The sequence below is a fragment of the Galeopterus variegatus genome, unplaced genomic scaffold (assembly GCF_000696425.1).
Source record: "Galeopterus variegatus unplaced genomic scaffold, G_variegatus-3.0.2 Scaffold2543, whole genome shotgun sequence".
NCBI lineage: Eukaryota > Metazoa > Chordata > Mammalia > Dermoptera > Cynocephalidae > Galeopterus > Galeopterus variegatus.
In genome coordinates, this window is record NW_007728654.1 from 187,934 (window position 1) to 205,242 (window position 17,309).

The following is a 17,309-nucleotide window of genomic DNA, read 5'->3' on the forward strand; positions in this document are numbered from 1 at the left end:
GCTGAGCGAGGCGCGGGAGCAACGCCGAGGGTTGCAATCCCGTTGCTGGTCCCAGGCCCGGTACGGGGGCAACACTGAGGGTTGCGATCCGTTGCCAGACACGGAAAAAGTCAAAAGACAAAAAAAAAAAAAAAAAAAAATGGCTGAAAGTATATAACGCATGGTACATAAGGGAAATGTTTTCTAGTAGAGGCATCCAACAGATCGGTCCATTAAGAATCCCAAGCAGGATCCAATTTTCCTTTCTTCTCAATGGCACTTCCAACATTGCTTCTCCCCTCCAGAGACCGTCATCACTATCCACTTCGGGTCCCATACCTATGGCTATGCCCAGCATGTTGTCATCACCCACTAGCAATGTATGAAGGTTCTAATTTCTCCACATCCTTGCCAACACATTCTATTCCATTTTTTGATTATAGCAAAACTAGCGGGTGAGAAGTGGTGTCTCATTAAAGTCTTGATTTGCATTTCCCTAGTGACCAGTGATGTCAAACATCTTTTTGCGTGCTTGGTGGACATTTGCAACATATTCTTTGGGAAAAATGTCCACGTAAATTTGCTGCCCATTTCTTTGTCTTTTTGTTACTGACTTGTAAGAGTTCTTTATGTATACTGGAAACTAGACTCTTATTAAATATATGATGTGCAACTATTTTATCCCATTCTGTATATTGTCTTTTCACTTGACTGATAGTGTCCTTTGATAGACAAAAGTTTTTAATTTTGATAAAGTACAATTTATTTTTCTTTTTCTGACTGTGCTTTTGGTGTCATATCAAAGAATCCATCACCAAATCCAAGGTCATGAAGTATTTCCCTATGATTTCTTCTAGGAGTTCTAGAGTTTTAACTCTTGTATTTAGGCATTCGTTCCATTTGAGTTAATTTTTGTATATGGTGCGTGATAGGTTTCCAACTTAATTCTTTTATGCATAGATATCCAGGTGTCTGTCGCTTGTTAAGGAGACAATTATTTCCCAATTGAATCGTCTTGGCACCCTTGTTCAAAATCAATTGAGTGTCATAGATGGACGGGTTTATTTTTGGTTTCTCAATTCTATTTCAGTGATCTATATATCTACCCTATGCCAGTACAACACCATTTTGATTACTATAGGTTTGTAATAATTCTTGAAATTTAGAAATCTGGCTCCTACAGCTTTAATTTTCTTTTTCAAGATTGTTTTGGCTATTTGGATTCCCTTACAATTCCATATGATTTCAGTATTTTTATTCCTTGTATTTTTGGATGAGAACTGAACATTCTGCATATTATAATGCAGCAACTCTGAATATCAGGTTGCATCCCCCACTTCAGGGTTTGTTGTTGCTACTTGTTTGGGTTGCTGCTGCTTGCTTAATTAGTGACTTTCTAAACTATTTTTGTAACATCTGTGTTCTAGGTCATGTGTAGCCAGTGAAGTCTGTGTTTCATTAGCTTAGTGGCCAAATAGTATTTTAAAATATTTGCCTTAAATTTCTAGATCAAAAAAATAAAACAACAAAGACCCCGAAACATAATATTCTCCCAGTGTCTGGAGATTGGCTCTGTGTGTTTTGGCATTTCTCCACTGCTTAGCCAGACTACTTGAAACTCTTCCTTATCCTTTACTTCCTGCTTGCACAGAGCCTGTCTAGAAGCCTTCCAAAAGTGAAAGGTTAGGGTCTTCTTAGCCATTTCTGAGCATGTGTCTGGCACATGCCTTTTTTGATTCTTCTGTATACACAAGAGTTTTTAAAAGCCCTTATTCCTCCACATATCTCTTTTCTCAACCTCATCTTTCCCAGACTTTTCAGTTGTATATGACTTTTTCTGACTGTTGTCTTTTACCCCAGGATGCCCAGCCAATACCTGGACTTTTAAATACTTCGGGCAAAAGCTGCCCAGGAAGATGCCCAGCCCTGGTTTCGTGTTGAGTAGAACAAGGCAAATGCAAGTCTTTGTGCCAGTCCTAGAGGGAGTCACCAGAGTGATGAAGACTCACTATCCCACAATTCTTGGAGAGTAATAAGGTCTGTATCACTCTCTCTAGCACCAGAAGTGCAGGCTGCCATCCTCAAGGCCGTCACAGGTCTGGGGTGTGAAGGATGGTAGGCAAGCCATTTAAATCACCAAAGTGCTCTCTTACCACAAAGCAGCCTATCCTTTTTTCACCAAGCTTTCTGTGTTGTGAGTTTTTGACTGGATTCCAGAGTTCAGCAAAAGTTAATTCTGACAGTTTATGCCACCTCATTAATTGCTTTTGGAGAAAGATGGAGCCCTGAAGGTCCCTACTGTACTGTTGTCCATTCCCTTATAGCTTCAACCTCTCCTTTGCTGCTTCTTTCCTCTCTGCATATGAATATACTTAAAATTACTTCAATATGTAAAAAAATCCCTCTTCTGACTATTCCCCAATCATTCTCCTTCATTTCTCAGAAAAAGTTTCTTCAAGGAGTAGTTTCTACATCTCCTTCCCCCACTGTGATAAAAAAAAAAAAAAGTGTCTCTGTACATTCCCTACTATGACCCAGGTGGAAACTCATTCCAGGTTTAGATCCACCATATTAACTCAAATTCAAAACTCATTTGGATTTAACCCATCTTCATATGTACTTTTCAGGTGTTATACACACACACACACACACACACACACACACACTAACATATGCATGTGTGTGTGTGTCTTTTTGTTTGTTTGTTTGCTGTCCGGTACAGGCATCGAAAGCCAGACCTCATTTTTATCAGTATCCCATGATGTAGCCAACTGAGCTTAACAGCTAGCTTAGCTCTCTGGAATTTAATTACATGTATAAATTTGTGTGACCATTACTGTAATCAGGGTATGGAACTCTCTCATGTGAAAAAAGCAATTCCCTATTATACAAGCCATTTTTCTAAGCAAGTGGCATAAAGATGAAGAGTGTGTGGAATATGCCACCTTTGTGTAACAAAGGGAAGGAACGAGATGTATTTTTGTATTTATTTTTGTATACATAGCACATTGGGGTGATGACTGGGCAGGTATGGGGCAGAGGATTTAAGCGAGTCTTTTCGCTCGATACCTAATATTGTTGGATTTTTTGAGCTTTGTCACTATGTTATCACTTCAAAGAATTAAAGATAGTGGAGGAACCACATGAATGACATGTTTTCCAAGTAGCATTTCAAAATGCTTTAAGAGCGGATGATATATTGACATGAAGTCAGTGGCCCTACGTTACATCTGGACCACATCACTCATCGCTGCTTTAAGAAAACTAGAGAGAGAGGAGGCTTAAACTTCAATAGATACCAGAGACCAGCTCTGCAGGATTCGTTGGACCTGAATAGGTGGTGTGCTGTCGGCAAATAAAGAAAGAGACGGACCACAGATGTCTAGTGCAAGTGTGGACAACAAGCACAAGAATCTTGCTTTATATGTTTTTACTTAATATTTTACATAATGATTCATCTTTTAATCAAAACATTTCTTATTTTGTTTCTATTGAAAAAGAGAGGTCAAAATGTCCCAAGGCACTCATGCTGACAAAAACATCTACTCATGCATCAATAGTTCACCCCAAAGCCTGTGGCTTTTGGCCAGGAAACTATACAACAGCAGCATGCTTGGCTTTAAAGAGCATCAGACTTTTAGTTTAAACTATAATTCTTAACTTTCTTAACTTACAATTTAACCCTTTTTAAATCTTACTTATACTTACTATACTTGATTTTAATAACATTGATTAGTTATGGTTAACAATTTAATATTGCTTATACTCTATAGTGATCATTTTAATTTATAATCAAAATCACAATGTTTATACCTTTTATTTCTGTGCCAATAGACTCTGGGAGCAGCCCAGGGGACAAAGTGAAAAGTTAAATGATCCTACTCAAACTAACAAAAACACACTATACCATTCTTATTATTACTAAGGAAAGAACATGTTCTTGGTAAATCAAGTGAAACTGTGGGAGTGGGGAGAAACAAAGAAATCTGTAACAAAGAAATCTGTAACTGGCTGATGATCAATTAGTTATAAACATTACTGCACTCGGACCCACCACCTCCCTGGGGGATGTGGATAGAAATCCAAAATAATAACTTCATTCCACATGTACAAGAGCATGACCACAGCCACAATGGGTCCATGCACATATCACTAATAAGGAAGATTAATAACAAAATTAAATTGAGCTGACCCATACCGGGAACATGCATCAAAAACACCTTTAGTACTGACAATGCCCTTTAAATAAACCAGTTAATTTTGGTGTATTTTAACATGTCCTTTGAGAAACTCCAGGGAATTTCTCAAAGCTATACTAACCCAAAAGTTTAGGCTGTTTAATTCTGGGAAGGCTTGTCAAGCAACCAAAGGTGAACAAACAAAGGTGCCACACACACGGTACCCCCTTGTAGCCTGCAGGACGGCTCTTGACAAATAGATTAAGTAATAGATGTAGTAGTGTCATCCATAAATTCTCTCTATCCTTGACACCAAATCATAATGGAAATACAACTACTTGTTCTGTTTCTTTTTGTTACAAAGACAGTTCCCTTAAAAATGAACTAAATGTCATCTGCTGAAGCATGAAATAAAGACGAGAGATTGTAGTCACGAAGATTGTAAACCGTTCCTCTAACTGTAAAAGGCCATTGCCTTCATGTGAGGACATAACGTGGTCATGAGATGACACAATATGAATTATTACTATCAGTGTGAATGTCCCCTCCTTCCTTCTGTAGACACTGCCCCATATGATGAGCTCAGCACAAATCACACAGTGCAGATGCGTTTAAGGTCATTGTCAGATCAAATGTTAGATTGCATAAAAGATCAAGATAAACTGTTTTGTGTTTTCACTTACAGATACTGATGTCACTTGTGATGCTGATGTACATGTATGGAGTAGTTGTACTTTTTCACATGTTATTTGATTACATCTAAGATTGAACATGCAACTCTTTATTTGAATTGACCACTACATACTGATTTTAAAAACCTTTTTGGGGGGGAGGGTTCTTCCTGTGGTTCTTTTGTGGTCATGGTTGTTCCTGCTCTATACTGAGACAAATATTGATGTTTAAGCATATACTATGTATTAGAAACCATACAAAATGCATGGAAGTTGACAGTGCAATCTCAGTTTTAAGAGCATCCTAACTGAAGTTTTAAACACTATAGGTTTCACATAGAAAAGGAACTAGAAGATATGGAGGCCACGGGCCTTAGCCCCACCCCCACTGCACATCCAGGCCAGCGATGGAGCCAGCCTGATACCCGGGATCCTGAGATAGGGGCCAGGCCAGTCCCGCCCCCGCCTGCAAACAGATTTTAGAATATACTTATTAACTACGTGTGTTTCTTTGTGGTGTGTGACTTATCTGCCCATGTCCTTCACCAAATTTCTGTTTAGATTTTTCTAACTCATTTTTCTGAGTTCTTTTTGCAATAAAGATGTTAATCTTTGTGTGTTTAAAAGAAAAGAAAGTAGAGGGTAGAATAATGGTTGCCAGAGGCTGGGAGGGATGGGGTTGCGAGGGAAGGCAAAGGATGAACTAACGGGAACAAAACTGTGCTTTCTACCCTAAGTGAATCATTGTGCTGTATCTGCAGGTATTGCAACAACACACCGTACCCCACAAAAATAAGTACAAATAAAACTGAACTTAAAAAATGAAAAGGAACTAGGAAAAGACATTACTTTTTACTATTCCTATGTCCCCATAATGATCCATATTTTATAAGAATTAGGCACTAGGCAAAGAGATAGGTGCTAGTATATGAGAGTACTTCAAAAGATCATGGAAGGGTTTGTATTACCTTTCCATTCTATTTCTCCATGAAATTTTTGAAATGTGCTCATACATTATGTCTATAATTTTATAAGCCTCCGTTGCCTTGTAGTTTGTTTTTTTTTTAAGTGATATGATTGGACTGGTTGGACTTCTTGGTCTTGTTTGATGCTATTAAAATAAATAAAGAAAAACTTTGATTTTTCATTTCATTTTAATTTTTCTTAAAATTTAGCAATATATACCACACTGCCTATCCATAAACTATGACATAAGCTTCTAGCAGAGGTAGATGGGCATAACTGAGTTAATTTTTCGTGAATCAGGAAAATGCTTCCTTAGCCAATGCTCTCTAAAGCCTGAAAACCAGTTTAAAAAGGGGAATGTCATAATTCTCTTTAGAGATATATACCAATGTCTCATTTTCAGTGTCATAAAATGGCATCCTCTATGTGCTATTACAGTTAAGACAAAAGGACTTGAAGGGGGCGTTGGGAATTTACAAGTTTACAGATATGAAAAGTACAATAAGGGATAGCTATGATTTGAGTGTATATGTTCCTCCAAAATTCATATGTTGGAATCTAATCCACAATGTGATAGTATTAAGTGGTGGGGCCTCTTAGGAAGTGATGAAGTCATGAGAGACCCACTCTCATGAATGGATTAGTGCTCTCATAAAAGAGGTAGAAAGGAGCACCCTAATCTGATTTGCCCTTGACACCCTTCTACCATGTGAAGACACAGCATTTGTCACCTTCAGAGGATGCAGCAAGAAAGCACCATCTTGGAAGCAGAGAATGAACCTTCACCCGACACTGAATCTGCCAGAGCCTTGAGCTTGGACTTGCCAGCCTTCAGAACTGTGAGAAAGACATTCTTTAAAACAAAACCAAATCATTTTAAAAGGAAGGGAAGAAAGCGCTATCAAATCCTAGATTTCTCGTACTAGGCCAATAAATTGGACTTAATTGTACAGTCACTAAAGAAAAAAGAATAATATGGTTTTATACTTTTTCATTTTCTGACAACAATACATACCACTGGAATGAAAGGACTATCCCCTACAGCCACGAAGTAGGATCAAGCAGTAATTAACCACTTGGGTCCTTACATAAAGTATTTAGTGAGTCAGAGAACAATAAAGTGTAGTTCTTTTTATAAAACATCCAACATGATATAGATACTAATTTCTTTATTCCACAGATGACAAAATTTAGTCTCATTATGTTCTATGTCATTTGCGTATGTCCGTAGGGGAGTAGAAGAACCAGAGAGGTAACATCTCATGCTTGTCTCAGTATGTTCTGAGTGGGAAATTGGAGAAGAGGGACTTTAGGTTTTAACTCTGTATTATCAAAACTTTTTAAATAAGATGGATTGATGAATTAATTGCATAATTTTGAAAGGTTAAACCAACTGCTAGAATACACTTCGTAGACAGTCACCAATCAACTTATCTGTATATAAGTTGCCAAAACAGATTTGGAAGGTAGGTGATTGTACTCATTACATGATTTAATCATCAAACAAGTGCCTATAATGCACAATTTCTGTTAGGAATTAAAATGATACTATCATTCCTCCTTCTAATTAGCTGTAATCTATAAACTTATATAACATAATGTAATGTTACATGATTCTTATGGTATTATATACATGAACCAAAGATGGCCACTGTATATTGGTCCTTTATTGTTTACTTCAAAGTTGGCCAGGACCCATTACCTCAAAAGTACTTGTCCAGTCATTTTAAATACAGCACAAAGAAGCAAACATTTAGCCATTTAGAGTCTGCCTGCATCCAACATCCACAAGCCATAGATAAGATAAACTAAGTTGTAAAATAACCCTAGTTGCTTTTGCCTTCTCTCTGACCCAGAGGCTCCCTGCCCTATGTGGCCGTGACATCACGAAAATATGTCTCCTCTCTGATTTCTCTCCACTGGGAGTTTCCCTTGCCCTCTGCCACTTCTGGGAGGTGGCACCCAAGCCATAGCCTTTGGGAGGTCTCAAGCAGTGAGGGACTTCCCTTCCACGTAAACTTGTCAATTCATTGTCCAAATAAGGCTCATTGTGTACTACTGCCACCTCATGGTCCTATCTTTCCTTGAGCATCCCTGAAATCCCTCTAATTTACTCAAAGTGATAGAGAGGAAAGGAAAGGGTTTTGGCGATGACTGAGAAATTGATATGCAGTCCATCAGTCAGGAGGACAATCAATTTGCAAAATAATCTTGGTTGGGATTCAAAATTTGAAATGCTTCGTCATCAGTTTGGCATTGCATTGCTCTGTGCTGTATTCCACCCTATATCTTTTATGATCTCACCCTGTGCCTCATTAACTGGCCAAGCAGTAGTGCCAGGATTTGAGTGAACTCATGCCATTGGAAATGGCTTGTGGGGTCAGAGGCACAAGGCTGCCTGGGGAAGAAAGTCAGCCTGGCAGCTTGGTTTCACCGCAAGGCAGATGTGAAAACTGGTAATAAGACCTGTGGGCCTAAATAGTAAAAAAAAACAAAGGGAGGAGTGCATGCCTCCAGACTGAGGGTGGGCTACTCTTGACCTGATAATGGGCTACGGTGGGAGAAGCTTCCCATGGCCAGGCTGGTGGTTTGTGCTCTTCTGAGTAAAGACCACATCCTCCTTCCCTGTGGATCTCTATGGCAGTAAATGAGCCCAGAAGGCACAGATGGCAGGCCAAGGCCAGGATCCTCAGCACACTTGGGAGGGTTACCTTTGTAAATCGCTAGCCTGTCTCTGCCGCCATCACACTTGGATCTGCTATTGCAAATGGCATCATTCTAGCCTCTGCCCAGAGGGATATAGAAACCGCAACCCTTGGCATGACCTGCCCAAAGTGTGGCTTGAAATGACTAAAGGCAAAGGAGTTGATATTCCGGTCGATCCCAGGACTCCAAAGGAGGTGGCTGTCCTACTGAACAGGTGCTCCAAACCAGCAGACATGCTGGGCCTTGCTTACGACTGCTTCTCAACAGGATGCTGCTTGGAGAGAAGGTAGGAGCTTAAACTTCTGGGGGAGACGAGAGATGAGTCAGAGGGGAGGACTCTGAGGAAGAGGACCGGTGCGCTCTAGAGGAAAAGGCGACACACACTGACCAGCAGAGGTGGAAACCCTATGCAGCATCCTCATCACCATGTGGCCTTGGTACACACTGATCCCACTGACCTTGGCCCCTTAACTCCAGCATCGATTCACATTTATCGAGCCTTTACTTCTATTATTTCTGATTTTTGCTAAAATGCCCCCTGTTCATTGAGGCCTTTCCTGACCACCTCATCTAAAATGACAACCCTCTCCCTTTCCAACTTTCTGTTTTCCTTCAACTCTTATTGTTACCTAAGATACTAGATTTACTTCATCTTACTGCCTCTTTTCCGCCACATCATATGGTCCATGAGGGCAGAGACTTTTGTTTCACTGCTTTGTCCAGCCTCTAGCGATATTAGGTACACATTACATGCTCAACAAATATTAGTTGAATACATGAGTGTATTGATCCCATTATCCATACCATTATTTCCTCACAGATGAAAGGCCAGGTCAGAGTTTCTGTCTTACCTTCTTCACAGGGCTGTTGTGAGGACAGAGATGATGAGAAACTAGAAGGTGACTGAAAAATCTAAAAGCCCTATGTAATTTATGACAAAGAACCACTCTGATCCCATCCCACTAATTCAGTGAGCCCCAGAAATGAGAGCTACAAAGTGTGCCGTTCATTTCTTGTGAAAAGCTTCATCAAGCATATTGCTGATTTCCTACAGTCCAGCACACGTAAGGGAATGGTCTAATACTAGCTGCCATTTACTGAGAATTGCTATGTGCTGAGCACTGTTAAGCACTGCACATGCATTATCTTATTTAATTCTTGCAACAAAACCTGTGTGTAGGTATGTCAGTGTGCACATCTTGCATATGAGGAACCTGAGGCTCAAAGAGGTTACACAACTTGTCTGAAGTCTCTCTAACTAAGAAGGATATGAGGGTTTTGATCTCAGGTCTGTCTCTTTCCACCATAGCCAAAATGGTCATACGGTTGTTGCATGCTTAGTGTTTGTTTGTTTGTTTTTAGAACTGCCAAACTATTTTCCAGAGTGGCTGTGCATTCCCACCAGCAAGTTATGAATGATTCATTTTTTTTTCTTGCATACTCACCGGCATTTACTGTAGGAGCAATTATATGTTTAGCCATTTGTTTAAAGGGTGCTGTGGTCTGAATGTGTCCCCCGAAATTCATGTGTTGAAACTTAATGGCCAGTGTAATACTATTAAGAGGTGGGACCTTTAGGAGATAATGATTAAATCATGAAGGCAGAGTCATCATGGACAGGATTAGGGTCCTTATAAAAAGGCTTGAGGGAGTGGTTTGTTCTCTTCTGCTCTTCCACAATGTGAGGACACTGCAAGAAAGTCCTCATCAGATGTGGGATGTTGGTACTGTCCTCTTAGAGTTCTCAGCCTCCAGAACTGCAACAAATAAATTACTATTGTTTCCAAATTACCCAGTCTGTGGTGTTCTGTTATAGCTGCACAAACAGACTAAGACAAAGGGGTGTTATTAAATCATCTCTAGGGATCATTCCAACTCTACAAAGTCTATAACTATATGGTAGATTAAACAATTGAGCTGAAAAATATATTGAGTAATATGAAACATTAACGATATGCTCCAACAGAACATAGTATTGTTTTAATATTTATGTCCTGATATTTTATAATTCCACTATGGTTATGTAAGCGACTATTCTTAAAAAGTATACGGTTCACTAAGGATAAAGGGGCATTGTACCTACAGTTTATCCTCAAAAAGTCAGAAAAATATATTCTTCATATTTAGTGACAGAATGATAAAGCAAATGTGGTAGAATGTTAACGTTTGGAGAGTCTGAGTGAAGAATATGTCGAAATTCTTTGCAATGTCTTTGCAAGTTTTCTTTAAGTCTAAAATGACTGCAAATCAAAGTTTGAAAAATTCATCATCCATCCAAGGTGCACCGTCCTATTAGATGTGACAGGTGTTATAAGTGCTGCAGAGAACACTGCTACCACACTTCCCATGACTCAGGACGCTCCCAACCCACCCTACTGTGCCTCTGCCTATGGAAGGTCCCCTCCCACTCCTAGAAAACCTCCCCCCGGGTTGGGAACATTCTCAAATGCTTGCATTTGAACAGCTGTGGACTGGAATATACCAGAGAACGTATTTTGAAATCCCCAAGTCTGTATTTCATGATGTTTGCATCTAGCAATCCACACACCTTGGCTTATTGATCCAGCTCCTCCTTAACAGGACCCTGTTTCCAACTCATTGGAATAAGAACATAATGCCACGATCTTTCCATTTTGGGTAAATAAGATCACAGCTAAAATGAGTTACAGCCCCTATTCCTACCCTTCCGAAACACCATATCATCACCAAAAGTATAAAATAGAACTGTAGTTCTGGCATTTCCAATATTTCTCGTTCAAACACACATGTCAATTCCTCAGGAGTACATTTTTAAAATTTGTACAGATGTTTTGAGTTTATTTGTCTGTATGCCTTCTTTATATTCATTTGCATCAAAATTCATAAAATTGCTGCCCAACTCAGAGAAACCAGACTACAAAGCCCTTTCCCCCTGCAAATCACCAGGTAATGAGCTAAGTGACGGGGATAGTTATGCTTTGTAAATTACTGAGAGACTTATCATGGTTTTGGATTTGAAGTTTCAACATAGTAAAGGTGTTGATTCTCCCCATATTTACCTCTAAGTTTAGTGGAATTCCTATGAAAGCCCCAGCAGGATGCTCTGTAGATAGTAACAAATTGATTCTAAAATTTATATGAAAATGCAAAGGAATAAGAATGGCTCCAACAATTTTGAAAAAGAAGAATGAAGGGGAAGGATCCATCTACCTGCCTGTGTTATTTGGGGTTCTCCAGAGAATCAGAACCAGCAGGAGGTGTGTGTGTACACATGAGTGGTCTTCCAAACGTTCATGGAAAGATTCATATTATGTTTCAATTCTATTTTTCCATGAAGATTCTGAAGTTCCCTTGTATATATACATACATCCATACATATGAGAAGTATGAGATGAGAGACAGACAGAGACAGAGAGACAGAGACAGAGAGACAGAGACAGAGATAGTGTAAGGAATTGGCTATTGCAGTCACGCAGGCTTAGAACTCCTGAAGTCTGCAGTTGACAAGCTGGAGACTCAGTAATGTCATTGGTGCAGTTTCAGTGTGACTCTTCATACCTTCTGTGTATATCACAATGATCATGTGTTACTTTTGCTATGGGGGGTGGGGGAGTATTTATTTTGACAAGGCCAGTAACTCCCACCCACACATTCATCTTAAATTCCCTCTGTTCCATGTATTTCCAGACTAGTACTGAGTGTTATTTGTACGTTCTTTGAACTCTTGTTAACATTGCTTTGTTCTTCACTTGTGGCATTTGCCTTGTTCCATGTTGGCATTTGCCTTGTTTCATGGTATATACTAAAATCAATCATGGGTTTTTTCTCTCCATGATTTGCTTATCGCACTGGCCCTTGCTCACAGAACAAGGACCCTGAATTAGAATACACACACACACACACACACACACACACACACGATAGGGACGATAAGGGTGATAATAATGAAGAAGGAGATAGGAACAGGAGAGAAGAGACTTTGCAACTTGGAGAGGAATTCCAGGGGGACTCCACAGACAGCGCTTTAGGCAAGGAGGAGAGTGTGGTGCTGACCTGATTCTCTACCCACATCTAAGTCCACCAACTAAATGCCTATCACTCCAAAGAGGAGAGTGTGGTGCTGACCTGATTCTCTACCCACATCTAAGTCCACCAACTAAATGCCTATCACTTCCTGGGAAGACCTTTGCATCCGCAGAGTTTGTCACTCAGGACAGCTGGATGTACTGAGAGGAATATGAGAGCGTGGGGCCAACACTAGAAAAGCTCAGTTAGTAAAAGTCCCAAGCTCGTTGGCCTTGGACAAGGCCATCCACTCTTCACTCATATTTGCCAACCAGTCAACAAGTCCTTCTGAATGACAACTATGTATACAGCACCTCTTTGGGAAATACATACTAAGAAGTGTATAAAGCGCAAGACGATTACAATCTCATTGAGAAATCACAAAATACACGCACACACATGCACACACACACATATATCTATGTATACATACATGGTACACTGACACATGTGCATGCATACACCTATGTATTCATACTTCCATAGATTTAAAAGTGACTTAAACCCGAGACAGTGTGTAATAGGAATCCAATGACTTGATGCCATTGCAAGTACAGTAAGAGCTCAGAGGAGGAAAGTACTGGGGGCTGGGTGGGCTGGGAAGGCTTTTTACAAGAGGTAGGGATTGGACTAGAAGTTGAAACATGTGAGAGTCAATGAAAGTCAGCACGTTATATTTTTCTTTTACCTGGTGGTCTACTACTTGGTAGTAGACTCAAAGCTATTAACTTTTCCTGATCATAGCAAGGATCAAGAATGTCATGTAAGGTTCACCTCCAAAAGTTCCCTACAGAGAATGTAGCTGTCGAGAGCAGGCCTTTTGAGGCTTGAGGCAAGGGGGCACCCTAGGTGGAGTAAAGATATCCTTAGGGGTGGTGTGTGGTTCATGTTTCTGTGCATGGACCTATGAACAGCACTGATTCTACAAGCTTTCTGGTCATAGTGGCTAAAGAAAAGTCATATAATTTTACCCTGACTCCTGGCTACAGCAAACAAACAAACAAACACCCCAAAACCAAAAAAAAGAAAACAATAACAACAACAAAACGCTGTCTCGGGCTTTGGGCTAGGATTTAGTGTGCAAAGTATTTGGTGTCCTGGAACAAACCTGAAGGGTTCATGATGTCCTAGGACAGGACAGTGAATGCAAAAAACAAAAAGAGAATCGCTTTTATTGGCACATAAAACCTCCAGCATTGATAGATAATCTAGGGCCTGTCTTTGACTTCCACCTCCCCATTTGAAGGCTAGGATTAAGCATGAAAATAGCTGCTACGAGGTTTCCTCTTACTTTGCCAGTGTGGACATAGCAAACTCAAGTTCTAAAGATACCAACTGTAAAAAGTCATGTTTGAGGCACTCAGGGAAGTCTGAGTACAGGCGACTGGGTGCCCATATCAAGGGATTATCGTTACCTTCAGGTGACTGAACAGCACTGTGGTTATGTAGGCAAAATTTCTTAGAAAGTGCATGCACAGGAACATGTAGGGCTGAAAAGACATGCTGTCTTGAGTTCCTTTTAAATTGTCACAGAAGGAAGACAAGATTAAGTGGGGAGGGAAGAAGGCTGAAGGAAGGAAGAAGGGAGAGGAAGAGAGGAAGGAAGCAAAGAAAGAAAGGATAAAAGAAACAAGTTTGGCATAACCTGATAAATGTTGAATCTGGATGATGGTTTTTTATGGGGATCCATTACGATATTCTTGCCATTTTTTGTGTATGTTTCAATATGTTCTTGATAAAACATATTTTTTTCAGTTATCGACTTTATTTAAAGAAATGCAATTTATATTTTAAAATATAGCAAACAAGTCAGAGATTATCTATTTAGAGGTAACTTAAACACAGCTCAGAAGCTAAGTAGGTCCTTAAAATTACTAGTGCCTATGAACTGCCTAAATTGCTTAAATCTTTGCTAATCGGTTTCACTCTACAGTGCTATAAAGAAGCAACATCAGTCAGGAAGTCACTCTTCACCATTTTTTAAGAAGAAACAAGTGAAATCCCTTAACGTAAATGATGATAATATGAATCACTGCTTATGTTAGCACACAGTTAAAGTTAAGAAAGTGTCTTTCCATACTTCGTTTTTAACTTCACAAGAATTTTGTGCGATGATTATGCTTATTCTAACAAGTAGTAGTAGTAATAGTAATAGCCACTCTATTAACAGTTCGGGGAACAGAAGCTCAGAGACAATGATGCTTGCCAGTGCCATGTGGTGAAAATATGGGGCCAAAGCTCTTGCTCTGAGCAGGAAAATATATGAACAAGGCTGTACTCTGAAACCATATGCATGTGCTCCAACTCCAAAGCCTGGCCACTTTACTCAATTCCATGGTCTTTTATATTTTGGGGTGGGGAAGTGGTTAGGGGCACTGTACCCCACTTTATCTCACGAAAGGTGCACAGACTGATGCAATCCCCCTGATTACCAACTGTGGCCCCAAATCCAGACTGCATGTCTGGCCTTCTCCCCCACTCACAGTAACTGTGATGAACTGAATCAAGAGCCAGCCTAGAGACCCCCCGCCCCCGCTATAAACACATTCTAAACAGTGCTTTCCTTAAGTCACCCCCTTGTCCAAAACTCTTCACAGTTTTCCATGATCCCAAATGCTGATGTTTAACTCCTTCCACGAATTTCACCCCAACATAATTTTGAAACTTTATTTCCCACCCACTAGAGTTCTCTTCAAGCTCCCCCACTCTCCCTGAAGGTCACAGTTCATATGCATTCACTCTCCTGGCCACGCTGGCTCCATTGGGGTTTCCTGAGATAAACTTTTACTTGGTCCCTCCTGGGGTTGCTCATACTGCCTCCTGTAACTGGGATTCCCTGCAAAGCCTGCATTTCCCTGCAAAGATCAGCATTTGCCAAAGTCTGACCCATTCCCTTTTATAAGGGAAACCACAATTGCCCCCAAAGAAAACAAACCTACAACAAAGAACTAAAACGTGCTGCTGCTAAGAATAGAGTGTCTTCAAACATTTGAATCCTGGCTCACTTTCTTTGGGCTGTGTGACCTTGAGAAAGTCACTGGACCTCTCTGAGCATCTATTTCCATGGTTAGGAACTAAAGAGAGAACTAAAGAGAGTGATGATCTCCTCCAGAGAGGATGCTGTGAGGATTGATTAGTCCGGCCCTAGTGCACAGTGGACACCCACAGAACATAACCAACATGAGCAAGCCCAGTTGCGTGCCCTCAATAAGACACCACATCCACTTAGGAGCAGAGGTGGCACTCCCGGTCTGGCACCTTCAGTCACAGTGTGGGCCTCTGCATGGACTCTCCCCACTCGATCTTGATCCCTTAATTCCAGCATCAGCTCAAGTGGACTGAGCACTCACCAAGGGTGTTACCTGCATTACTTCATGTAAACTGCACAACAACACCATCACAATCCCTGCTCTACAGATGTGCCAATCGAGGCACAGCGACATCAGCTAACTTACCCCTGGGTCACTGAGGGAGTATGTGGTGGAGCTAGCAAGGCTGCCAGCAAAATTTGCAGCTTCTTTATCTGACGTGGGCCTATCTCCCTCCTATGAGAAGCTGTCACTCAATGGCAGGGTCAGGCATCCTGACATTCCCCACGCTGCCTGGCACAGGGTTCTGTACACTGGACAGCCAACAAAGGCTTACTGAGTAAAGCACATATCGGTACAAAAAGACACTTAGAGACATTATATTCACAAGAAAAAATCCTGTCCTCATTTCCAACTGCCAGAGAATAACCATCATCCCTCATGTCTCATGAATGCTTGTGAATAAATAGGAAATTGGCTAACATCACAAGTGTGAGACAGCGTGCTATGGCCACTTATAAAGTTTTGTTTTTATCATCTCAATCCTTGGAGCAACCCAGTGAGGTAGTTCCTGTTGCTGTTCCTATTTTACAAATGAAGAAACTGATGAGGGAAACTGATGTCGGTCTGGTCAAGGCACCTAAAATGGAGCCCGGACGCCATCTCAGCTTGAGCTTTAGATGCGTCTTAACTGAGAACATTCGGGAAATGTGCACTCAGCACCAACACAAGGTCATGACCTCCTGGATGAACAACTGCTGACAATTCTGCTGTTTGGTACTTTTTGATATTTCCTGCCAAACCAGAAGGTTCCTTCCAAAGCCTGCCTCAAAGAACTGTTATGACCAATCCTTATGGACAAGGCTGTTTGACATACGCTGGCACCAGTCCCAACTATTGTACCCGCCCCCTCCTTTTCTCGTCTTTTCTCTTGAAATACGCTGACTTCTCTTTGTTATCTGAAACACATTTTCAAAGCCTCTTGAATCTGTGTCTTCTGGGCTGCAGTCCTCACAAGTTCTCAAATAAACTCTCTTTGTTTTGTACCTTAACCAGGTGGATAATTTACTTTGGTTGACGAAACCAAGGCAATGAGAGCATAAGCAACGTGCCAGATTAGCTATCTAGCAAGCAGTGAGCAAAGCAAGGTTTCAGATTCCACGAGTCTAGTTCCCTGAGCCCTGCTCTCGTCCATCTGATACACCGAACCATGATTCATGGCTATGGCTGCTTAGGATGAGCTTCCACTCAGTGTTTAAGGTTTTCGAAATGTACAGTGATTTACATCAGTAAAAGTTTCAAGTACATACTACCTTAATTGGGGCTGAGGTAGGACAAGACTCCTAAGGGTTACATGAATGACTAAAGGTTAGACAACTCTGAGTATACTGTGGAAATCTAAGATGTGAGAAGGCACCCCCCCCCCCCCCCCACGCCCCACTGTGCCTGTTGGGGCA